We start from the raw sequence: 26,857 nt of genomic DNA, 5'->3' as shown, positions 1-26,857 counted from the left end.
AAAGTACGATTTATGGATTACAATGGCTTCCCCCCCATACCGTCCCTCCCACCCACTACCCTCCCCTTTCCTACTCCCTCTCCCCTTCCATTCACATCAAGATTCATTTTCGATTATCTTAATATACAGAAGATCAGCTTAGTATACATTAAGTAAGGATTTCAACAGTTTGCTCCCACACAGAAACATAAAGTGAAAAATAATAGATGATTTTTTTTAAATGATGATGAAATCAGATCAGACCTATTGTCATGTTTAATCCCAGTGAGAGTCAAGTTGGGAGTTGATAATTTCTTTTTTTTTTTTTTTTTTTTTTTTACAGAGGATCAGTTTAGTATGCATTAAGTAAAGATTTCAACAGTTTGCACCCCCATAGAAACACAAAGTGAAATATACTGTTTGAGTACTCGTTATAGCATTAAATCTCAATGCACACACACTAAGGACAGAGATCCTACATGAGGAGTAAGTGCACAGTGACTCCTGTTGTTGACTTTACCAATTGACACTCCTGTCTATGGCATCAGTAATCTCCCTATGCTCCAGTCATGAGTTTCCAAGGCTATGGAAGCCCTCTGAGTTCTCCGATTCTTATCTTGTTTAGACAAGGTCATAGTCAAAGTGGAGGTTCTCTCCTCCCTTCAGAGAAAGGTACCTCCTTCTTTGAAGACCTGTTCTTTCCACTGAGATCTCACTCACAGAGATCTTTTGCCAGAGTGTCTTTAAATAACCAAAATTTTTTAAAAAAATCTGAAATCTGAATAGGTGTTTAACTAAAGATGTGCTGCATATGTCAAATCAGCTTATAGTTATTGACCATCATTCATCATTAGAGAAATGCTAATCAAAACAATAATGACACACCATTACAGATACATTATACTATTCAAATCTGAAAGCTGGCAAGGATAGGGTATAACATTTACTTCTCAGTCCTGCTGGTAGAATTGCTGTATGAAACAACCATTGATGGCAAGAATTTTTAAACAAAATTATCCTTTATATTATTACAAGATCTAGCAATTAGACTACTAAGCATTTTAACCCACTGATTTCAAAATTTTTCTGTACAAAGCAAAAGAAAACTTTTCCTGTGAATGCTTATTCAGCTTGATTTTAATTGGATATTTACATTATATTTATTTAGATATTACGTAAAAAACAAGCCATTCATAAAAACTTTGGACATATCTTATGCATATTGAAAAGTGAAATAAACCAGTGTTAAAATCATGTACGATATGATTTCAAGTTTATGACATTCAGGAATAGACAAAACTATGCAAGGGGGAGAGTTAGAGGGTTAAATAGTAAACACTGTGTGTTTTGAATTGTGATGTAACTGTAGTGTATGGTTCTATAAGTGATACAGACATTAAGCATTTGTCAAAACCTATAGAACTTTAAAGAAAAGAGTATAAGTAAACCTTAATCTGTACTTTTCTTTTTTAATTTGAGTTGGGGAGAGAAGAAAGCTCTTCTACCTGTTGGCCCAGTATCTAAATGCCCACAAAGCTGTAGTTGGACCAAACCAAAGGTAAGAGCTAGAAATGCAATCCAGGTCTCTCATGTGGGTTCCAGGAATCTGATTATTTGATCTATCACCACTGCCTCCAAGGGTCTGCATTAGAAAAAATTTCATTTTTACTCTGATCCTAGAATGGCTACAAAATTCAACTATATTAACTAGAAAAGAAATCCTGGAAATGGGTGGTGGTGATGGTTACATGTGAATGTGAATATAGTTATTACCACCAAACTGTATATTAAGAATAGTTAAAATGGGGGCCCACACTGTGGCACCGCAGGTTAAGGCCCTGGCCTGAGATGCTGGCATCCCATATGGGCGGCGGTTCTGGTCCCGGCTGCTCCTCTTCCAGTCCAGCTCTCTGCTGTGGCCTGGGAAGGCAGTAGGAGGACTGACCCAGTCCTTGGGCCCCTACACCCATGTGGGAGACCCAGAAGAGGCTACTAGCTCCTAATAGGTCCAGCTCCGACCGTTGTGGCCAACTGGGGAGTGAACCACCAGATGGAAAACCTCTCTCCCTGTCTCTCTGTGTAACTGACTTTCAAATAAATAAATAAATAAATCTTTAATAGTTAAAATGGAAAATTTTATATTTCGTCTTTTAATTACATGAACATTTTCAGTATGTAATACTTATTTATTGATAAATGCTCCAACAAGTTCAATACACCTCTTAAGCAATGATACTAGCTACTTGGTCTATCCTTAAATAATCTCCTGCCTCTGTGTAATCGGTCCTGAATGTATTGGGAATCCTGAGTTTACCTGGCACGTGGCAAAGAGATTACTGCACAGAATTCTAAGAGTCAAATCCTCACTGATGTTCATACTAAATATAAAGTGATCACATGTCTAAGTAGACTAGTTAAATTCATCAAATGGGTAATCACTCATCTGATTCATCATTATAAGTCATCCATTCTCTTGTGTATTGAAAATCTAGGATTAACAAATCTAGTTTAATAATGGAGCAATTATTAGTATTAATTTTGTAATTATTATCGAACAACTAGTTTGATAACTAACTAGTAGCTGAATCTGTGCCTGAGTGAAGACACCTCTTCTAGATCAAAGATTTTAATTGTTCTTACCACACACACTCACACACAGTTAATACTGACGGGTTTGCTAATCAACTTGATTGCAGTTTTAATTTGATAATGTCTACATATATCAAATCATCACCTTGTATACCTCAGATATATATAATTTTTGTCAATCATACCTACATAAAGCTTGAATAAAAGTTATTCTATTGGTAGAGTATGAATGTATTTTTGGAACCAGAGGAAACAATGTTTATACTTACTAAAACGTACTACCACATAGGCCACAGTTTGAGACTTTCTATTCCTAATGGAAACAGACTTCTTTGGAGATTTAGTATATAAGTATTTTGAATATTTATACCTTGGAAACCTTTAGAATTTTGCCTGTTTGATCTCAATCCATGAATACAAACAAACACAAAACATAGAATGCTCTTTTGCCATTTGTTATCTTATAAAAAGGGAAACGAAGGTGCAGAGACCTTGACAAATTTTCACAGTTCAGTGCAAGCACAACAGGAAAAGAGATACTTACTTCTAAAACCTCTCCAGTTATTTCACAGGACAGCAATAGTAGACATATGGTTCTTACCATTCTATACTATTTGTTATATATTTTAATAACATTTTTCCATAACACTATTATGAATTCCAAACCTATCTATATCTTCTGACATTATTATCTAACATAGAAAGCCTTTAAAAAATTAGCTTTTAAATAACAAATGAAAAAAAGATGTGGGGAGGGATGAATATGAGAAATGATTACTTTCAGTTTATATGGAAGATTTATATAGATATGAACTTTAGTCCAGAAAAAAATGATGCAATTGCTGGCTTGCCAGTGGAATCTCTGGCCATTTATCCTACATTTAGTGATGTATATTCCAATCGCTTGATATTTGGATGAGATATCATGAAATCTTTGATTTTTTTTAGCTGAATTAATGACACCTCTCACACTTGAGATTACTAGGTGGGTGATTATCATATTTAGAAGTTTTGACAAAGTTATACCTGAAAATGAATAAACTAGATATGTTTGAGATGTCTGCCAATTTGAACTGCATTAATCATATAATGTATAGATAATATATATACATCCTTTACAGTTATAAAAAATAGTAATTCTCTTTCCTACATCCAAATAAGAGAGCAAAGGCCAATACGTTTTTTAAACTAGTAAATTACAGTAATCATTTGGTATAACCAAGGCAAATTTTTTTTCTTTAGTAATTAGTTTTATAATGTAATAATTTATCTGCACACTTGTTCACTGAAGAGTTTAAGCATGGAACAGAAGCATCGAGGTGACATTGTCAGATCTACTTCTTGAAATAATGAGAGAAGTGAATAGGGTAGATATCTGGCATTTAGACTTTATTCAACAGAGATCGAGTCATCATTTAAATGTTATTAAGCAGAAGAGTTGTACATTGAAATCTACATTTTGCTTCTCTGCTTCCTAGGAGAAACTTTTCAGAAAAAGAATGTGAAAAGGAGAAGGTTAGTGATGCAAAATACCATATATATAACATTTTTAAAAGGCTTCCTTTTTCCCTGAAATGAAGTGCTTAAATTTCTAAAAATTGTAAATAATATTAAGCTCAGCAGTGCCCTTCAGGTAAATATGCAGTAGCCAGCACCACAGCATTGTGGAGGCCAAAGGAGAATAACGCATCACTTTCTGATCCAAGAGGTAAATAAAGGATGTATTCAATCCATACCTATCGGACGTTCCAATCCATCCCCTTAGGGAACACTCTCTATAAACAACTGTGGAGTACATTTTTATATAGAAAAAAAAGCAAACAAAAGGAGGTTGATTTTAAGGATAAATTGATTTAAATTCTTGTAGCCTGGATATATGTAAAGATCTGAATATGTGTGTTATAGAATATTACACAAAACAAATTTAGTTGCCTCAAAGTAAGATAACTTCATAATCAGTGACAAAGTCCAAAATAGACCTTCAAATTTTGGTAGTATCTTCCATTTTAGGTAGATATAAAATCATAAATATATATTGAAAATACTGACAAATATATTCTTCATGTAACTTTCCCCATATTCCTTCCCCCATCACATCTCTTGTATTAAACATTCATATCTTTCAAAAATCATCTTTTGATCTTGCCTCATATTATTTGGCCTTTTGGGGGTGTTTCTTTTTTTCCCCTTTCATTTGCCTTCTCCTACTCCTGTTATTTTAAATCTTCTGGAATTTCAAATGATCAAATGACGAAAAAGATTATTAGGTAACAGGGAGGTTAAGCAATGACAGAGGCTCAGAAATAGAAGTATGGAGAGAGTACCTATGCAGAACTAGCTGTAATCAATTTTTAAGAATAACCATATCAGATAGTGGATCCACAGCTTTGAAATTCAGACAGGGATCCATGCTAAATGGGACTGGACAGTATGAGCCCAGAAGCACAGTTGTTCTTGGTGGATGTGGTGAAGAAGTGTCAGCAAAATAAATCAACTCAGAAGCTTTGATCTCAACAATTCTGATTTTGAGTGGTATCAAATCTGATTTCTTTGGAGTTGCCTCCAGGAAGGAAAGAGAGGCACTGCTATAAGACTCTCAAGAAAACACATTTCAAATTTTAATGTGAATGTGGAATATCCTGCGGATCTGGTAAATGTACATTCCAACTCAATTAAATGTGGATAGTAGGGCATGAGATTCTAAATATCTAACAATTTCCCCAACTCAAATCTCTGGATTACTCATAAGTGAACAAAGCTCTCAAAAGATGAATTTTCTGTTTAGCAGTAAAATAAATAAGTGGGTAAAAAAAGCTAAATGAAGGTCTTCAAACCATTTCTTAAAATTATAAAAACATAACTGCAAATATTTAAACAATTGCTTTCAATTTACTCAAATAGAGAATTAGTATATAGATTGAATAGTTTACTAAGGACTATAAATACATTATCTTCCTTGTATAATACAATAACCCTTTGAGGGTTTATTTATTTTACTAATGAAGTAACTAGAGGTTCAACAGGTAAGATTCTGAGAAGAGACATGGCAACTAAGGAATATGTACCAGAAAACACTTTGTGGTCTCTTTAATTCATACCACTTTGAAGATATCCTTAAGCATTCACTAATAATCATCTTCTCTTGAAATGGCAAATGAGGGGCTGTTTAAGAGTTTGGAGGAAAACTATCTTTTATTTGAAATGCAACCTATTTCTAAATAAAATCAAGACTGCTAGGTAGTACTGTAACATTCCATATTCCTATTCTAGGATGTGTGCTAAGAACATAAGTTCAATTTTGTGATTTTGTACCATTATCACAAACCATGTTCAGGTCATCAAGGTCTTTATTTAATTACTCTGATTCCTAACACCTCCTTGGACTCACACCTTTGTTCACTGTCCTCTCTCCTTCCAAGTTTTCTACATCTCTTGATATACTATCACTTTGTCAGAACTTAATCATTATTTTACTTTCTCAATGAAGCCTTCCCTGGATCACTATTCCAAATAAGTTCATAAAAACATTGGATAGATTAGCCTTATAGCATTTGAGGATTATATTAAGATCTAGAAACTCAAGCAATTTACTAAGTTATCTAAAATATTAATAAAATTATTAGTGAGTTTCCTTTGAGTACATCTACTTTAATTTAGCTATACCTCCAGGAACAGTGGCAATGAATGAGAAATTCATGATCCAGATGCCCTGTGCAGATATCTGTGTTAGGTGGCTCACACAGTGTTAAAAAGTGATGATTATCAGCTTAAGTAAATGATTGAAGACTCCACATAAAAACATACTTATTTCCTCTCCCAAAATTCAGAAGATCTGTCACGTTTAGTGTCCACTTTCCTGAATGACAAGAGTCAACTAGAAATATGTTGTTTTTGTATTATTTTACACAGAATTCTTATAAATATATTCCTCACTCACCGCTACCCCGGCTGGTTTTCCGTCTGACTTTGGTCTCACATTTATTCTGACTCCCTAGCCCTTACAGACACCTGAATAGCCAACAACCTGTTTCAGAAGTTTACACCTGAAATAATGATCTACCAGTGACACCCAGACCAGCACTTCTCCAACTTTAATGTGGCTATGAATCCCAAGGTATCTTGTTAAAGCACAGATTTGGACTCTGTAGTTGAGGGTGGCAGATTCCAAGTCCGTATTTATAACAAGCTGTCGATACTTGGATCACATATTGAATAAAAAGGCGAAACTGGTGTACCTAGGTGAAAAGGAGGTCACATGGGATCACTCCCAGAACTGGTCCTGGGCAAAACTGGATTGTGAGCCCATATCCTAACTCAGAGGCATTTAACAAAGCCCTGGAGCGGAGTTTCTGGAGCTATGTGAATAGAACCTGTAAGTGAATTTCATGGGAAGAAGGAGTGTACTAAGTATTGATAGTAGACACAGCCTCATCAATAGGAGTATATTGTGTGGACAATGGATTGATGACATTATGAGATCTAAATCTGTAAAAATGCTCCAGAGGCAAGAATTTGGGGCAGCAGTTAAGATGCCACTGGGTTGGGTCTCTGCACCCGCATGGGAGACCAGGAGGAAGTACGCGGCTCCTAGCTTTGGATGGGCACAGCGACGGATGTGGCGGCCATTAGGGGAGTGAACCAACGCAAGGAAGACCTTTCTCTCTGTCTCTCTCTCACTGTCTATAACTCTGTCTCTATCTCTGCCTGGCAAAAAAAAAAAAAAAAAAGCCACTGGGGCACCCACACCCTATAGTGGAGTGCCTGGGTTCGAGTGCATGCTTTACTTCCAATGTCCTGCTGATGGAAACCCTGGAAGGCAGTAGATGATGTCTCAAGTCCTGTGTTCCTGCTACCCACCTGAGTTACTCAAATTGAATTCTGGGTTCCTGGCTTTAGCCTGGCCCAGCCGCAGCCATCATTAGTATTTGGGCAGTGAACAAGCAAATGAAAGATCTTTCTTTTAAATAAATACAAAATTTAGAAAGCTTCAGGAATCCAAGTTGCAGTCCTCAGATATGGTAAACTGTGCCCTAAATTGAATAGCTGGTTCTCACTGATAGAGAAATAATGAAGTAGATAGAATATCTTCTCTGTTTAACAGACTATTTATTTTATAGTTCATAATTACTAGTTTTTAGGCAGTTTTTCTTAAAATCTTCAATCCAATTAGCATACTATCACCAAGCACTCATATTTTACTGATCTATTTTATAGGATTATATATGTAGTGGGCACTCTATGTGTCCTGACTTGGAATTGAGTGGATGTCTGTTAATGAGGGGTGGAGGTGGAGCACTGTTAGCAGCTTATGTGCAGTCTAGGTGGGAAAGGCTCAGGTGAGGACTCTGTTGTGAGAAAACCATGACTCAGAGTGATTCCTTTCCCCTGTCTCCTCACCTTTTTGTTGCCTAAAGGGATTTACATAACAGACTATTGGAAAACATCACAGAAAAGAGTTAGGTGACGGATGATGGTGATAAATGGAAAAAGGAGAAGAGAAAATTAGGAAAAACAAAGCTTTTCAGGCAGGTTGGGACACATCAAAGAAGGGAGATTATAGAGGGGTTCATCTGTCCTGATTAGTAGGGTGTTGGGATAGAGATGTCAAAAGGCAGTTACTAATTTGGTTTGAGAGAATAATTGTTTCCCTGGCTGTGCAGTTTAGAAGACTTCAATACCTTGTTCTCCAGAGCTTTAGAGTTAGCTTATCTTCATATGATAACTAGGTCATTGTGGCTCTTGAGGAATAATACAGTATAATTTTACACTGCAAACATGGTATTACATAGTTTAAATGTGAAATGTGCATAGTGTTTTTTAACTGATTTTTCACTAATTCAGGTTAATTCACAGCTCTCGCATACTTATGTGTTAACTATTTTTTTCCTCATACAGCCCAGGGCATTTTTGTTAAAGTTTGAAATATGTAGATTATTCTAAAAATTGGAAATTCTTTATCCTAGGAAATGGGGGGGGGCACTTCTCAGCATCCATGGGAAATAAAATCATCATGATATAAAAAATCCTTGAAATTCACATTCAAAAAGTTCATGGACATTTTCCACTATGAAAGTATATATTTCAAAAAATGTTTGCATCAAAACAAACATGTTTTAATTCCATTCTCATGAATATTTGGAAATACCTTTAAATGTCATATCATTACCATTACAAAAGATTTCTTTTCCCTATCTATACAATGCCTCCAAAGCTGATCCTTCCAGCCTTATTAACAGATCTAACATGGAGGGAGAGTGATAAAGGCAAATTACATCAGTTCATCCACAGATTTATCTACATTTCAGACAAGACATCTGAACATTATCGGTGTTCCCTTTACCTCAACTGAATGACTGAATTTAGTTCAAATAATACATTGTGAGGAACAGCTGGAAGCGTGTGAAGTAAACGGTAGAAACTTGAAAAAGTGATAGAGGTAATTAATTGCCAAGTATCTAAAAACCTCAGGCAGGACAGAAATTATAGTCCTATATTTCTTACTAAAGTGTCAAATGTTCCATCAGAAAAATATCTGCATGGAAATTATTAATGTTTCCATGCCCATTTCTAGTTTTGAAAATATTTCTTGGCTACAGGTGTGTACAGAATTGAAGTTTTTTGTTTATGAATGAAACAGACCAATGAAAGTTGTAACTAAAATAAAACAAAAAGTCTGTAGAAAAATTTACATTGTAATTGCAAGTATTAATTATTTTGATAATCTTAGTAAATACATTTATCTGCAGGGAACAGTAATGAAACATTAAGATCTTTAAGAAATGCAGCGTTCTTTGTCATTTGTATTAAGAAGTTGCACAGTATCTTTCTGGAATGGTGAAGTTATTTCAGATGGCTCTTACTGAATATCTCCTGTAAAAGACAGGCCCAGTTCCCATCATTGCCATTTATTCAATAACCGTTTATTTTCCAGCTTGTCTACCCTCTCTATTTCAATGTTATCACTGTTGAGTCAATTGTCCTAAGGCAGCAGTCTGTCATTCACCAAAGACAACTCCACCCTCGCAGATCTCTGTAGAAAAGAGCTGTAGCTCTCAGGAATGTAATTTGCAAAATGACATCCTGGGATCCTGAAACCTTTCATTCAATTCAAACGATAAGTCATTTCTCTGAGAGTGGTTATGTCATCATTGCTTTTTGGCAGAAGACCAAGGGCAGTTCATTTTAGCTAGTTGAGGTCACTTGACAAACCAGCTCACAATTCCTGGCCATTGTGAGATTCAACCCAGTAAGTAACCAAGGGAGTCTTCATTTGAGAAAATAAATATGTCAAGCCACCCTACTGGCTAGATGTGTTTTATAAGTAGCCAAATTTTATCTGCAGAGTTATATAAAATAAAATTTAGAAGTTTTCAACATCCAAATAAACTACTATATAATGACATAAATATTAATACATAAATGATTCATTATTTATATTTTAAATCAAACTTACAACACTAAAACATTGCATTAGTTATAAAGAGGTTAATGAATTAGTAACAAGATTTATGTATCCAGATTTGAGAAATTTGAAAGAACAGAAATAAAAACAGTTTATGTAAGGGAAGCTATATGGTCCAGAATTTTTAAATGTATAGTAAGTCATTTAGAAGAATCAAATTATAAGCTGGGAGTTGGTGCGGAAGATGAACTGGGAGGGAGTGTGATTGTAAATTCAGTAGTGCAGTTAGAAAGAGAGAAACAGAGTGTGTGTGGGGGGGAGAGAGAATATGAAGTCACTGGCGTGGTTCTACATTCAATTTCACCTACTAGAGGACATCGGTCGTCTAAATAAATCAATCTGATTTAGGTAGAGCAAATGTCACCTGGTTCACAGACAGATCTTGACAAAGCTGTGTCAACTACCCTTGGAGAATGCTGCTTTACCTCCTGGACCTGGTTTCTGATGGCTAAAGCAGTACTAAGTTGTTGTGAGGATTCAAGGAGAATATCCACGTGGGCTCTGTGTTCACAACCGATCCCAGCTAGGCCTCAGAATCCTTCCCAGTTTCCCTTTAAGGTAGAGAGGTTGTTATTATTAATTCTGAGACAACAGTCACCACAAAGCCTTCCTAGATATCCCTATTGTTTTTGCTCCTGGAAACTGAATATATAGAATTCTAAGCTGGATTCATCATAGGACTACTTTGATTTCTTGTAACTAATATGATAAATTTGAACTGTATCTTCATGATCTAGACCCTCTTATATTTTCTGTGTGTGTGGATATGTAACTACAGAAGAAGGGAGGATGGATATGAGATAGTGGAGCTTAGAGCAGGAGAAAAGCTGAACAATGCTGATTGTGTCTATTTTAAAATATATCTTACATTTGGATTTTGGGCAATAAACTTCTAATTGCTAACAAATACGTGTCTAATATTATTTATATTGAGTACTGATTCTTCTGGAACATCCTTAGAGGCAAGTATCTCATCTCTTTTATGCTAGTATTGGCCTTTTGAAACATTTTTTTAGGTATAGATTAAGAAATTATGTTTGTGTGTCACTGGATACTAATCTTCTAGTGAGATTCATCATCGTATATTCTGTCAAACTGGAAACAACACTTGTGGTGAAAAGCAGCAGCACCAGAGAGTGTTGCTTGAGCCGAACCAAGCAGGTGAGAGGATCTGAGTGCTCTCCTTCCATTGTCATTACCTTCAACTTGGCTCCTCTCTGACCCGTACCCAGTGCTTGAACGCTACTATAAAGTAAGTGGCATAAAGTTAGTGTCATTGGAAAACTAGGCATTTCTTGAAAGATCTCTGTGAGTGAGATCCTAGTGGAAAGAACGGGCCATCAAAGAAGGAAGTACCTTTTTCTGAAGGGAGGAGAGAACTTCTACTTTGACTATGGCCTTGTCTAAATAAGATCAAAGTTGGCAAACTCAAGAGGCTTCCTTAGCCTTGTCAACTCATGACAAGAGCCTCGGGAAATTACTGACGTCATAAATGAAAGTGTCAATTGTTAACAACAGGAGTCACTGTGCACTTACTCCCCATGTAAGATCTCTGTCCTAATGTGTTACACTATGTGAATCAATGGTATAACTAGTACTCAAACAGTACTTTACACTTTGTGTTTCTGTGTGGGTGCAAACTGTTGAAGTCTTTACTTAAAATATGCTAAATTGATCTTCTGTATATAAAAATTGAAAATGAATCTTGATGTGAATGGGATGGGAAAGGGAGTGGGAGATGGGAGGGTTGTGGGTGGGAGGGTGGTTATGGGGGGAAAAAGCCGCTATAATCCAAACGATGTACTTTGGAAATTTGTATTTATTAAATAAAAGTTAAAAAAAGAAAAAATAAAGTAAGGATAAGAGATTTGGCATTGTAAAAAAAAAAAAAAAAAACAACTAGGCACTCCTATGAGAACTTTGGTGCTTTATGTTTTTCTAATGATACTTTATGATTCACTGAGCACTCAAGCACACCAGGCATTGGAATATATATTTGTATTTTTTCACCTTAATTGTCTGAAAGGGGTTATTAGGAAGTTATTAATAACATTTTACACATGGGGAACTTCAAACTCACAAACATAGATGAACGTGTAGGAAGCCTGTTCTTTACAATTCAAGAGAAAAGAAATTGTAAGGAATAAGACCCATTGCAGTTCGGAGTCTGAATGCTGGTCATAAGTAAGAAATGGAATAGAGATTCCCCTTTTCATACTTGAAAGTTCTTTGTTATCTGTATATTACCAGAAAGAGCTTGCTTACTGATGTCATACAGCCTTAGAAAATGAGCACAAGAACACTCTGAGAAAAGCCAAAGCCCAGTCCCTGGAAATAGAGAAAAAGATAATAAACCCAGAAGAGGAAATAATGGTTGGGCTCCGGGGAAATCCTAGAGCTTAAATGGGCAGTTTTCAGGACAGAATACTATGATTACTCTAGAAAATGCAAAGGTGATGGCTCAGATAGGAGTGGTAACCACTCTGCTAATTAAAAGCGAAATCAGGAGAAGAATATTATTATTAGAAAGTAAATAGGTGAAAAGCCATCCAGTTTACTTGGGATTAAGAAGTTTTCCATATACAGTATCATGCAGGACTAAAGCCTAGACAACCACACAATATTTGTAGCAGCCCCAGAAAAGGCCAGATGGTTGGCTTCAGTAGAACAGATTGGCAGTACATAGGAATCAATACTCAGAATGGCACATAGACATAAACATGTTTTACTTATTAATAAAGTATCATTTATTTTTTAATGCTTGAGTTTGTGGTTTTTTTTTTAAGATATTTATTTGAAAGGCAAAATTAGAGATGTCTTTCATCCCGTTTCACTCCCTAAATGGCTGCAATGGTTGGGGTTGGGCCAAGCTGAAGCCAAGAGCCAGGAGCTTCTTCCAGGTCTCCCATGTGGGTCTAGGGGCCCAAGCACTTGGGCCACCCTCCTCTGCTTTCCCAAGCACATTAGCAGAGAGCTAAAGCATTCAAGACTAGTACTGGTGCCCATATGGGATGCAGGCACTGCAGGCCATGACTAACCCAGTGTGACAACAGCAAGGGCCCCACATTAAATTTCATTAGGACTGGATTTTAGGGAGGGGCATGCATAAAAACAAAAGAATTATTCTCCAAACAAAGTGATTAAGTGCTCTCCAACATGAAATAGATATATGTAGCATCTGAGTGGTTGGTATTGAGTATAAATACTATGTAAGGAGGTACTCATACAAGAAAGATTGTACTGCAGGATGGATACTTCCATGAGGGAAGCCATGCTGAATAGTGAGATTTGTTTGACGAGATTATCAAAAAGGAATTTGGAACAATTTTGGGATTTCTCCAAACTGTTTCTTTATCTAAGGTACAACCCTCTGTAGTCTCTTCCTTTGCTGGATCCAGGAGCTGAATTTTGTTAACTTCCTGGAAATGCTAATCATGGGGATTCGAATGTTAAGGCGGAAAGTGGAACTACCAATTTTCCATGAACAGCCACCCAGCACCAAGTTATAAAAATGTCTTGAATGATGGCAACTTAAAAGATGTACTGATCCAGACTAAATGCAAAGTAAACCTAAATGTAAGGCAGAACCATCCCTAAGAAATGTTGGCATAAAAATGTGTTCATGTTGCTGGTGCTGTGTCATAGCAGGTAAAGCATCCCATAAGGGCACTGGTTCAAGTCCTGGCTGCTCCACTTGAGATCCAGCTCTCTGCTGTGCCTGAGAAAGCAGTAGGAGATGGCCTAAGTCCTTGGGATCCTGCACCTATGTGGGAGACCCAGAAGAATCTCCTGGCCCCTGTCTTCAGATTGGCCCAGTTCTTTTTTTTTTTTTTTTTTTTTTTTTTTGACAGGCAGAGTGGACAGTGAGAGAGAGACAGAGAGAGAAAGGTCTTCCTTTGCCGCTGGTTCACCCTCCAATGGCCGCCGCTGCAGCCGGCGCACCGCGCTGATCCTGGCAGGAGCCAGGAGCCAGGTGCTTTTCCTGGTCTCCCATGGGGTGCAGGGCCCAAGCACCTGGGCCATCCTCCACTGCACTCCCTGGCCATAGCAGAGAGCTGGCCTGGAAGAGGGGCAACCGGGACAGAATCCGGCGCCCCAACCGGGACTAGAACCCGGTGTGCCGGCGCCGCAAGGTGGAGGATTAGCCTATTGAGCCACGGCGCCGGCTTGATTGGCCCAGTTCTTGCCCTTGCAGCCAATTACGGAGTGAACAGCAGAAGAAGACCTCTCTCTATCTCTCTCTCCCTCTGCCTCTCTGTAACTCTGCCTTTCAAATGAAGATTTATTTTTATTTTTTATTTTATTTTTTATTTATTCGACAGGTAGAGTTATAGACATTGAGAGAAAGAGAGAAAGGTCTTCCTTTCCTTGGTACACTCCCAAAATGGCCGCCACGGCTGGCACTGAGCTGATCCGAAGCCAGGAGCCAGGTGCTTCTTCTGGGTCTCCCATGCCGGTACAGGGGCCCAAGCACTTGGACCATCCTCCAGTGCTCTCTCCGGGCCACAGCAGAGAGCTGCACTGGAAGAGGAGCAACTGGGACTAGAACCCGGCACCCATATGGGATGCTGGTGCTGCAGGTGGATGATTAACCAAGTGAGCCATGGCGCCAGCCCCAAGATTTTTTTTTTTTTTTTAAGAATTAAGAGGCATTGTTAACAATAATATTCTCTTAATCTTACAGCAATGTACTTCAGTTTATGGAACTTACACCGACATTTACATACCTTTGGGGAAAGTCCTGAATGTGGATTTAATCATTGTGGTTAGATAGGTATCCAGGCTGGCAAAACGATTTCTGGAAATCTGTTCTTTCAGTCATTCTCAACAGGTGTTGGAAAAATAGATGTCTGGAATATTCATGGCCTTGTATACATATGTGCAGCTAGTGAAGAAAATGAAAGCTGTGGATGTAGGAATTCATTATCAATATGAGAATATTAAGAAAACCAAATTGCTGGTTGCTAGCATAAAATCAATTGTGCTTTGTTAGATAAAGCTGAATCCACAAAATAATTGTGAAGATATTCACAGGGCTATAGGTACTTACAGGCTTGAACAGCTCAAACGAATACATTTCTGATTCAATCATTTGTTGGTAAGTAACATTCCCTTCCCTCCTTCTGTGGATGAAGCAGTTGCCTTAGCAACACAGGTGCCTGGATATCTCATCATGCATATTGTTTTGTCTTTCCCTCGGCTTTGATCTGCTTTTCAATATGTGAGGTTTAAAAATGCTTTGGGAACATTGATCAAGAAAAAAATCATAAGAAAAAGTGCATTTGGCATGTTTTACTTACTCAAACCCAGACATTCTGCTGGGGATGCTGGCATCCCAACCAGCATCTTATCCCCCAAGCCAAAGGCCTACCATAGAGACTGCACTTTGATATTTAATAAATATTTAATAGCACAACTATCAAATAGTATGTAAGTTTTGTGGACAAAGAACATTTTGATGTACAGCAAATTATACAGAGTATACACTGTTCTCAATGACTAAGCTTTTCTCTGCAGCTAACCTCATATTAATAGCTAACAAAGATCAATTCTTTAATGACAATTCTCTTTTTAGGGAAATAGAAATTGTCATTTTCTGTCTTCTCCCAAAACAGTGCTGCATCTCTCATATGAACCATGTAAAACATGCTTTTCTTCTCTGGAGACTATTCTATCTCTTGGGATTATGATTTGGCATGTAGGTTGATTCCCTTTATTACAGCAGAGGGAACAGGTCTTTTAAATGCTTTCTTCTTTCTTATTAGCAAATCTAGCTGTATGGCATTGTGCAGACATGATAATACTGATACAGATCTCACATCTTCCCAATTCACAAACCTTACATGAGTCTGTTGTAAAGATACTCACAGAGGAACACAAACAATTTGTATAAATAAGCATTTGTTTCAAATGCAGAAATCATGTTTTCAGTGGAAAAAAAAAGTTGGTGAGAGCATGCTACTGAGTAATTCCAGATTGAACCCCCGTTGAATGTGTCAGACTATTTGCTAACACTCGTTTTTGGTGTAAGAGCAATCCACATCTTCCTTACTGAAATTCTCTGATGTTATATAAGTGCCTTTATACTTTATTTCCTTCTGCTTCCTTAAACATGTGACTCTTAGATCAGTACAAGTAAAGTAGTTCACTGCTCTTTGTCCCTCCTTCCCTCCACCTACTCAGAGGAATGTGTTCACACAATCTAATACAATATCACTACTTGGCTCACAAAACAGTAATGATGTCATACTCTTCTTTTGTATAACCACTCTATTGCTGCCCGCATGCATGGAAGTACAGTTTTTTCTAAGCTGTTATTAGGGATTATCCGGATACAACAAGGAAGCACATTCCTGTAAAGTCAGCTATTTTCCCATCTTCTGTCAACTCTTTTGTATTAATGGACTAAAAGGATTTAGTCTGTAGCAAGGCTGGCATTTGGTGAAGTGGTTAAGGTACTCTGTCTTTGCCTTTATGATAAAAGTATCTATCACTTACTAAATCTTTTACGATTTCCTTTTACTTAAGAAGGAATAATGAATGTCCTACCTCAAGTGGTTGTTAGGACCAAAAGTGGTTTTGCACACAAGTAAATTACTTGGAATCTGAGCATTTATCATGTAAGAGGCCCTCTTTCCTTGGTTATCTGTTATCAACATCATCGTTATTTTATGTGAAAATATGATAAAAAGTAGAATCCAGACTGAGTATTGTATCCTGGCAGGAATTAATATGTAGCTGGCATTTAAATTTTTTTTTGCATTTATGGTTTCTTACTATTATAGCATATTTCTGATTGTGGACACACATTAGTAGTTTTAATAAATAATAATAAATACTAAGTAATACTAAAATAATTACATGAATTTAAGTGAAGTGCTAAATAATTTTTCAATTCATATCCAATCTAAAATATCTGAACAAGTTACAGGAATGACTAACTTTGGACTCCTTAATGAGCAGTATGCCTATTACCTTGTAGCTTATTGACACATGCCTCACACCCTGGTGGCACACCCATGCTTCTATTAACCATGCTGCTCTTCTACCCAAAACATTTTCTTTACACACTCAATTCCACTCCTTTTCTCCAGGAATCTATCACTAACTACCCTGACATACAATTATCCATGCTTCTTTTATTTTTTAAAAATAATCATTTTGTAAAAGGGCTTTAAGGGACTGGCAAAGTGGTACAATGGGTTAAGCTGCCACCTGGGATACTGATATTCCATATGGGTGCCGGTTTGAGGCCTGACTGGTTCATTTTCAATCCGGTCCTCCTCAAATGCACCTGGGAAAGCAGCAGAAGATGGTCCAACTGCTTGAGTCCTTGAACTCATATGGGAGACTCAGATGAAATTCTAGGCTCATGGCATCTACCTGACCCAGCCCTGGCCACTGCAGCTATTTGGCAAGTAACTAGTGGATAGAAAATCTCTATTGCTCTCTTTTATGCTGTTAGGATCAAGCAGCGCTCTGGTCACTCCTGACTCTGCCTCTGGCTGGTTGCATGACCATGGGACAGATACTTTACCTAACAATTACCTCAACACACTGTGAAGAAAATGCATCTTTTTGAATGAAGATTCTAAGTACTGTGTTCTGTCAAAGTATCTCTTTGCACTCTTCCAAGTTCCATCAGCAGAACCCTATTTGATTGCTTAATCTTTGTTTACTGAAGGTTTAATTTATACCTCCTTTATAACTTTTTTTACATGTCTTCAAAAAAGGACATTTAATACGAGTCTACTTAAATTTAATTGTTAAATTCAAATATTATATAGATGAAAGGGGATATAAATATGTCAAATTCTTCAGCTAATATAGTTACTGTAATTGAACATAAATTCAGCTGTGCCCTGTTGGCAGGCGATGTATAAGAGGTATTGTGACAGATTATAAGAAGGCTGATAAAGATTTTCAGCGTTTTGACTGCATCTGACTCTAGGCTTTCAACCACTAGAATCTGGGATGGTTGGCCTAGAAATCTACTTCCCTCAATCTTGTCCAATGGAACAATCTGTTACATAAGCAAGCTCTAATTTCATTAAGTATTACTAAGACAGGCTACACGGTTTGAAACAATTTCATCCAGGGTCTTGTGTTATGATACAGTGGGTTAAGCCACTGCCTGTAATGTCAGCATCCTATATGAGTACCAGTTTGAGTCCCAGTTGTTCCACTTCTGATTCAGCTCCCTGCTTATGTGCCTGGGAAAGCAGTGGAAGATGGCCAAAGTGCTTGGGCCCCTGCCACCTATGAGAAAGACCTGTATGGAGTTTTAGGCTGCTGCCTTTGGGCTGGCTCAGCCTTGACAATTGCAGGCGTTTTGGAAGTTAACCCGTGGATACAGTTCCCTCCCTCTCTTGTTCTGTAACTCTGCCTTTCAAATAAATAATATTTAAAAACAAGTTACTTACACGGAAGATTAAAGTTTAAAAAATTGTCCAGTTTGCCATTGTTTTTGTGTATTCTTATATTCAATTCCAATGTATCATTGATTTATTTTTTTATTGCAAACCAAATGACAAACTTGAATGTATAATGCAGTTTTTAGAACATTGAAAATTTTGGAAAGCTGGTATAGCAACAAACTTAATCTGTTTATTTAGTATTTTACAGTTTACAACATGCTATTGAATATATTTTCACTTTTAGAAATACAGTTGAGAAAGAGAAAAAAATTAGAAAGAGCTTTGGGCTTGAAGTTAAGTGACTTGCATTCAACTCTGCCTTATAACAGCTCAACCTGTTTCCAGTAACTTCTTCCTGAATCATCCCCCAACAATGATTCTTTAAATGGGCATCTCCAACACGGATTTTTATTTTTATTTGATATTTGTTTATACCTAGAAGGGAATGCTGGTACAAACCATTACAAAACAGGAAACAATTAAGTTTTATACTCAACCAGTAGCCACAATCAGTTATTCCTTTGAACTTTCTCATCAGAAGTTTTGTTTTTCCAACTACACAAACTCCAAAATCTTTTAAAAACTGGATTGATCCCTTCCTGTGGTGATACTGTGGCATGCAAGGCTGCACTCACAGTTTAAATCATTCTCAGACTGTGATACTACCTTCTAGACAGGAATTCTGAAGAAGAAAACATACTCATCTCAGGAATCCTGCAGTTACATCCACATGATACCAAAATAACTGACTTGACCAATATTGGTCAAGAGTCTGCCAACCTGCATTGTAGTGTCAGGAAAATATTAATTACACATATTTAGATGTAAGACTTAGTGGAAAAATGAGTTCCATAATTTATTTGGAAAAAACTCTAGCACAAGGATTCAAGTTGTTCTATCTCAGAAAGGACCAATTTTAGGATAAGAAATCATATACCAGTGTTTGAATAGTCAATTCAACACTTAAGTGAACTGAGTAGATATGGAATCCACTGTAAAAGTCAACCTGACAAATCAGCATGAGGTCATGAACAGAGAAGAAAAATAGTGAATAGGAAAGGACTGAAGGGAAATAGGTATTTTTATTTCCAAAGAGTAGCTCATCTTTTGTTGTTTTAAGATTTATTTGTGCATTTTGAAAGTTAGAATTGCAGAGAGAGAAGAAAACAGATCATCCATCTGCAGGTTCACTCTCCAGATAGAATAGCCAGCACAGTGCCAGGTGAAAGCCAGAAGCTTCATCCTGGTCACCCATACGTGTTACAGAGGCCCAAAAGATGTAGGAGGCATTGGGTGTTATTTAAAATTACACACAATACTATGAACTTCACTGCCTGCACCTTTCTTTCTCCTGACATTTCTTCAAATATTATTGCACCAATTGCCTGCAGACTTATTCTCACTACTGCCTTCAGTACAGTCCATGCTCATAAAATAATCTTGAGCTAAATGTGCTAATAAAATTCTTTAAAAATATTTCTATTTGAACTGAGATGAACCTATCACATTAAAATAATGTTGAATTTTCTGGCATTGTTCATTGAGACTGAAAACATCTTAGGAGACCAAGTACACAGAAGTAAAGCATATTCCAAACAGAAATGAAAACTCTGTTGCCATTATCAGATTTACCCATAATGCAGTTACATCCATACTTGTGGAGGCATGCTCCTGCACTCAGTCCTTAAAGCACACACACATCCATCCTCACAGAGTCTGTTCACCTTCAATACATTGTTACAAATAATTTAAAGTATTCAGAGTTAGAACTGCCTATTTAAAACTCATTACATGAGATTTTGTCAGGAGAGGGCGATCAGGTTATCTCATTAGTCCAGATTTCTTATGTAAAAAAAGATTCGTTACTCATTTTCACACACTGTTCTTTCTGGAAATCTTTATATCTAATCATGTGTTTCCTTTGCTCCATCATGATTTGCCATTTATTGTTAATTTAGTCTCAGGGCAGTGGTTTAGAAAATAATTTGTGTGCAGCAGTTTTGAGTATGTCTTATCAGTGAGTACTGTGACACAGCAAGTTGCCACATCCCACACTGGAGTGCCTGGGATCGAGTCCTCCCGCTGTTTTTGATATGGCGTCCTGCTAATGCACACCTGTGGAGGCAGCAGAGGACGCTCAAGTACTAGGGGCCTTGCCACCCATATAGGAAACCTGAACAGAAATCTAGGCACCTGGCTTTGGCCTGGCCTAACCCTGGATGTTATGGGCATTTCGGAGTGAATCAGAAAAGATGCCCCCCTCCTCTTTTTCCATTTTTCAAACTTAAAGTTACCCAATTGTTTAGAAGAAAAAAATAATCCAAAAGAAACAGGGATCAGATTTAACAGAAGGGTCAATTAATGTGGATAGGAGAGCCTGTACAGAATGAAAGGGGTTGAATCAAGCATCTCTTCATACAGTGGACACCCTGTATCTATGGACTCCACACGCATGAATTCAACATACTGCAAGTAAAAAGTATTCAGAAAAAATGATGCATCTGTACTGAACATGTGGAATCATTGTCATTATTCCCTAAACACTACCGTGTAGCAATTACTCACATAGTATTTACATTGTATTGGGTATTACTAGTAATCCACACACGATTTAAGGTATACAGGAAGATGTGATTAGGTTGTATGGAAATTCTCTGCCATATAACGGATTTGAATATCTTGATATGTTGGTATCCGCAGGGATCATGGAACCAATCCTTTGTGAATACTGAGGCATTGCTGCATTTTCAAATGTTGCCATGGGGCCAATATTGTGGCATAGTGGGTAAAGTTGCAGCCTGGGATGCCAGCACCCCAGGTGAGTTCTGGTTTATGTCCTGGCTGCTCCAGCTCCCTGCTAAAAGCCTGGGGAAAGTAGCGGAAGATAACCAAAGTGATTGGGTACTTGCCACCCACAAGGGAGATACAGATGAAGCTTCTGGCTTTGGGCTAGTTCAGCCCTGGCCAATGTGGCCACTTGGGGAATAAACCAGAGGAGTAAAGATTATCTCTGCCTTTCAAATAAACAAGTAAATGTTTCAAAAACATAAAATGTTGCCATGTCAATTACTTGATTCTTGTTTAGCATCTAAATACCAGGGTGTGCTGTCTAATGGCATAAAGAAAAACCAGCTTTTAGAGTGTCAAAATTTGATGGGAAGTGTCAAATTCCAACTCAAGAGAAACAAAGAACAATATAATTCATATAAAGTCCGATGTATAGCAAGGAACCCAAAGAGGTGAAGAATAAAAGCACATTGCCTGTTCGATGAGTATAGACGAGAGCATCTCCATACAGTGCTGACAACACTGTTTCCCTTACTTGGGCCACTACTCAGTAGCTAAGCACCATTTGACTGTTATTAGGCATGGAATCATTGGAACATACATTTCATAATTTTTCCTCAAGAAAAGAGTGTAAAGTAGTGTAAAAGAGTATAAAGAGTGTTGCAGTGGTAGTCCTATTTATTTCTTAAAATGTTATCTACATAGTCAGGACTCTAATCTTTCAACATACAGTAACCAACGTGGTTCTTTTGCAGAGGAAAGTTTTGAGATTTCAGTTGCAAAGTCTGGGAATATAACAAGTGTGAAATGGGCAAAATTAAAAACAAATGAAAACACCATGGATAATAAAAGTAAAAATGACTTTTCTTGGCATCCCTAGTGGCCATGCCTAGGAATCCACTTCCTGACTCCTCTGCTGACACTCTGTTCCTGAGTCAGTATGTTCTGACTTCCCTACTGGGGAGAGGTGGAACTGAAGAGATTGTAAAATCTGAATCCCCCCAAAAATCTATTCTTACATTTTACTATAGTTATTCTTAGTTCTATTATCAGAAGATGGAATATGGAGCAGGAGTTATTGTGATTCTTGTATCAATAATGGCATCTTTTCCTCTTCACCCAGAATCAATATTTTCATCACCTTCATACTTTCTCCTTGCTCCTCCTCCTACATCTCAGCAACTTGTTCATCTTTTTTCTTTATTATTTGTCATATGCATGTTTTTCTGTTCTCCATAGTAACACGTATATAAGACTGTAATCATAAAGCTAAAGTATTAAAGATTTGTTAAGTGCCAGACACCTTGATAAGTAATTTTCATGCATTATCTCAATGAATCATCACAGCAATACATAGTATGAGGAGATAATGGTATCCTCTGCATTTCACCAGTAAGGAGTATAAGGCTCAAAACAGCTATTCGATTGACTTCATAGCACACAGCTAGAAAGTAGAGAGGGTTATGAAATAAAGTCTGATATTTTGAGTGCTGTGCCAAACCACCTCTTCCCAGCTCATTCCTCCTACAGAAACCTCCCAATCTATATTTTCTTCCTCCTATGCATCTCTAGAAACAACAGGCCCCTTCTCAAGGACTGGTCTCACTTGCTGAAGGAGGTATGGTAATGATTTGGACTGTGAACTCTAGCAGTTGACTATCTACATTTGAAATTTTGTTCAACACATAAAATTCTCTGTCATCTTTGTTAGATTTTAAGTTTAAGAGTAACACTGTGTCTTATTAATCGTACCTGCTCCATGGTCTTAAATATAGTACCATTTATTTATTTATTTACAGATATGAGATTAACTAAACCTGAAATTTTTGGGACAAGCTAATTCTGCTTGCATAATGGGCCAATGTTGCCACTTTTTTGAATACTGGTAGAATTAGTGAGATGAGAGGACCAAAGCTTGTGTTAATATGTGAGAAGAGTATTAGTAACAAATATACAGCAATAAAACCAGATGATCACAAGGCATAAAAGGTCTACTTCTAATATTGTTACAATTTGTTGGATAAATTACAACTAACTCTCCCTTTGTATAAATCAATATCATCATCTCCATTTCAATGCTGCATATTCTAGCACCTTCTACCTCAATGCTATGTCTCACTGCACCCACCCCTTCTAGTTTATGGCATCTAGTATCCTTTATACCATAAGATTTTTTTTGATGTTCCTGAGCCTCCACTACCTGTTTTGGGGTTCTAGACAGAGAAAGAGTTGCCTTATCCCAGTGTTCCAACTGAACTAGAAATCCTACTGAAGAATAGGAGTTGTTGTCACAGTCTCGCCTTACAGATTGGTCACACTGAATAATCAATATTTTGGAAGGAACCTAAGAAGTTTCACATTGTACAATTAAGATAGCTTATCAGTCTGACGAAAAGTGAAAGGAAAAGTGTTTCTTAAGAGAAGTCTCTTTTTAGTTCAAGGACACATGATAGTCATGGAAAAATCACAGATATTAAAGTAATGTTATTCTCTGACAGTTGTAAATATTTGTCCATAGAGATAGTGGGACTTAAATTCAGAACGATGGAATTAGACTGCCTCACCTAAAGTCATTCATTGCCATGTACACTCTGTGTGATATTTAAAATATAATTTTTCTGTTCTCCTACCTGTACCATGGAACTAATAATATTCATATGATAAAGTTGTTCTGAAGGTTCATGAAATATAAATTATAACCAATATATTAAAACATTTAAATTCCCACAATAAATATTAGATGTTAAGTATGTTATTGTGTTATAAAGAATTCCCACAGTATTCTAAGCATGACTCTAAACAGGGTGTAAATAATATGCTGCTTGCAACAGGGCTTTGAAGGATTTGATAGAATTGTCTGCCCCTATAACCAGTGCTAGAATAATACATTGTTTAAATTTTCTAAAGGGAGTCTTCAGAAGAGTGGAAATATCTGATTTACAAGGCAGACCTGGAATAAAGTGTCAGAGTGAAAGGATAAAAAACCATGCATGGGCCTCAAAATTATTTTATGCACAAAAGGCTTTAAATTCCATTTCTCCATGAATTTTTACACATAAAATCTCACCTCAATGTGTCAGGTACAAAGCTATGTGGATGTATTAACAATCCAACTATGTTAGCAGACTGAAGGAAAATACATTCTCTCCCTTGAGAAAGACAAGCAAAAAAGCAATTGTAGCACAATACAATAAATGTCCTAACATATGTAAATGTAAGAACTGTAGAGAATGAAGCACTTAAGACAGTCAGGGAAAGTGAGAATGTTTTATAAGAAAGATGGTATTGTCTGTGTAAAGCAATGCTTAAGAGCCTGTTTGTCAGGCAGACAAAAGGAATCAGTGGGCAAAGACAACAAGGAGAAAAGGCAAGGAGTCTCTAGATAGTTTAAAGTGGTTTAGTACAACTAATTTATAATACACGGCAGACAGAGTCCAAGGGCATTAGCCTTAGCAGAAGCTAGAAGTGAATTCTGGGGTTTATTATTAGAGATTTTATATAAGAAGTAGTCTGTTCTTAATTCTGCCAGAGGAGTGCAATCAAGGGGTTGATGTGCTCCTAATCAAGAAGTTATTTCTTACATCTTACATATTGCAGGAAACAGAAGTATTCAGAATAACTGAAGAAAACTGACCCAGATGAAGAGTAGAGAAGAACACAGCTTCCAAAGGCAGGATATGGAAAGCGGAAGAATTTTTATATTGTCAGCTTCAGGGATTATAATGGAAAGGTAATCTCTTCTTTTCAGTGATTTTGCTTAAGTTTTAAGAACACGTTTATCTTCATCACTTCATCCTACATACCCACTGCAAACCCTTTGTACAAACCAGGCGTGCCTTTGTTTGCAATGAGGGTAAGAATTTGGTACAGCACATAAGTTTCTGCTTTGGTTGCCAGGCTCCTCTGCTTCCAATCCTGCCTCATGCTAATTTATGCTATAGGGAGGCAAAAGTGATGTCTCAAGTACTTGGGTCCCTGTCATCTATGTGGGAGACTTGGACAAGCCCTCGCTATTCCAGATATTGGGAAGTGATCCAGAAGGAGGAAGATTGCTTTTCAGTCTAAATGAAAACATTTTTAAAAAGAAAACATGAGATACATTACTTGCAATAAATTTTGTTGCAATATACAAATGAACCCACCTCACTGTTCTCCAGCACCATCTCCCCCTAGTCTTAGTAGTTTATCAGATATTCCAGCATCATTATGATATCTATGTCATTTGCTCGTATTTCTAATAAGTCACTTCCACCCCACCTGGGTCTGAAAATCCTATTCCATTTGAAAGCTAGAATAAACAGATTGTTCATTCTAACTGTAGTGATTTGGCTATCTTCACATGATTCAAAGGATAGCAATAAAGTTCATGGAATACTAAGTGTAATGAAGTAAGTATTTCAGCTTGTGATCCTGTCTTTATTACAACTATTCACTTCTTTTATAGTACAAAATAAATACTAGATAATATTTAAACAAACAGATGTGTTCCAACAAAACTTTACTCACAAAAACAGATGGTGATGGTGGGCCAAATGGTAAAATTTGCCTACTTTCCAGGATTAAAAAAAAAGTATTCTTTACCTATAAACTTGGGCAGTTCTGGAGTTGTAGCAAGAAATATGAGAAGCCTTCAAAAAGTCCATGAACAATGTGTGCCATGGAAAACTATGTATAGATATAAAAATTCTAGGTGTAGATCAAAATTATTGGTAACACAATAGATTTTTAATTCCTTGTCTGTTAACATTTTGAAGAATCCCTATATTGTCAAAATATTGACCCCATGGCCCATTTGAATATTGGGACAAGCAGAAGACTTTAATGTAATGGTTGTGAGAACATGAATTCTGAAGTCAGACAACCTGGACTTAGACTTGACTTATATAACTACTGTACATCCTTGGCTAATAGACAAGCATTCTCTGGCCTCAACCTTCTAGCCCATGAAATGGAGGAATACCACATACCTACAATTTAAGATCATTGCTAGGATAGTCCATTTAAAACATGGCAGTCTGACACAACTCAAGAGATGGAGTTATGGTAAAGAAACTGAAGCTCAGGATGGCATGATTTCCTCCAAACTATCAATAGCTTTTGCCAGCTGGAGTTCTATAGCCACAACAGTGCTCTTCCACTATGAAACAGTATAGACCATACTAGGCAACTGTGCCCTGTAGTTTCTGAAGTCAGATAAATTTGTTTGTCATTCTTACATGTCCCAATGCAACTCCCTTTATTCCAGCAATCTGGTATGCTGATCAATGGAGATATAATTTTAATCACTTCAACTAATGTACTGCAATACCGTGCCGTGTTTTTTTTTGGTAATGCTCAATGGCAGGCAGAATGTTATGTTGCATTTTTAATACCTACTTTCATACTTGTTAAAGATATACCCTTGTACTTCAACTATTTTATGAATAAAGTTAAACATGAATGGGGACATATAAAATTGCTGACTCACAATGCAGCATTTAAAGTGTATGTATTGGAGTCGGCAGTGTAGCACAGCAGGTTAAAGCCAGGGCCTGCAGTGCTGGCCTCCCATCTGGGAGCTGGTTCAAGTCCTAGCTGCTCCACTTCTGATACAGCTCCCGGCTAATATGCCTGAAACCAGCAG

General features: G+C 37.1%; 1 long non-coding RNA gene across 1 annotated transcript in view; it reads left to right on the top strand.

Moving 5' to 3' along the window:
- The first annotated feature begins 966 nt into the window (after positions 1 to 966).
- LOC127488298 (uncharacterized) overlaps positions 967 to 26,857 on the top strand; it is a 29,551-nt gene continuing 3,660 nt past the window's right edge. The window contains exons 1-2 of the long non-coding RNA XR_007915906.2: positions 967 to 1,537; positions 24,832 to 24,964. This is a non-coding gene — a long non-coding RNA (uncharacterized lncRNA). The remainder of the gene's footprint in view (positions 1,538 to 24,831; positions 24,965 to 26,857) is intronic.

Source organism: Oryctolagus cuniculus, chromosome 2 (genome assembly GCF_964237555.1).
Source record: "Oryctolagus cuniculus chromosome 2, mOryCun1.1, whole genome shotgun sequence".
Taxonomy (NCBI): domain Eukaryota; kingdom Metazoa; phylum Chordata; class Mammalia; order Lagomorpha; family Leporidae; genus Oryctolagus; species Oryctolagus cuniculus.
Note: the sequence above shows the minus strand (reverse complement) of the source record. Positions and strands in the feature narration are given on the sequence as shown.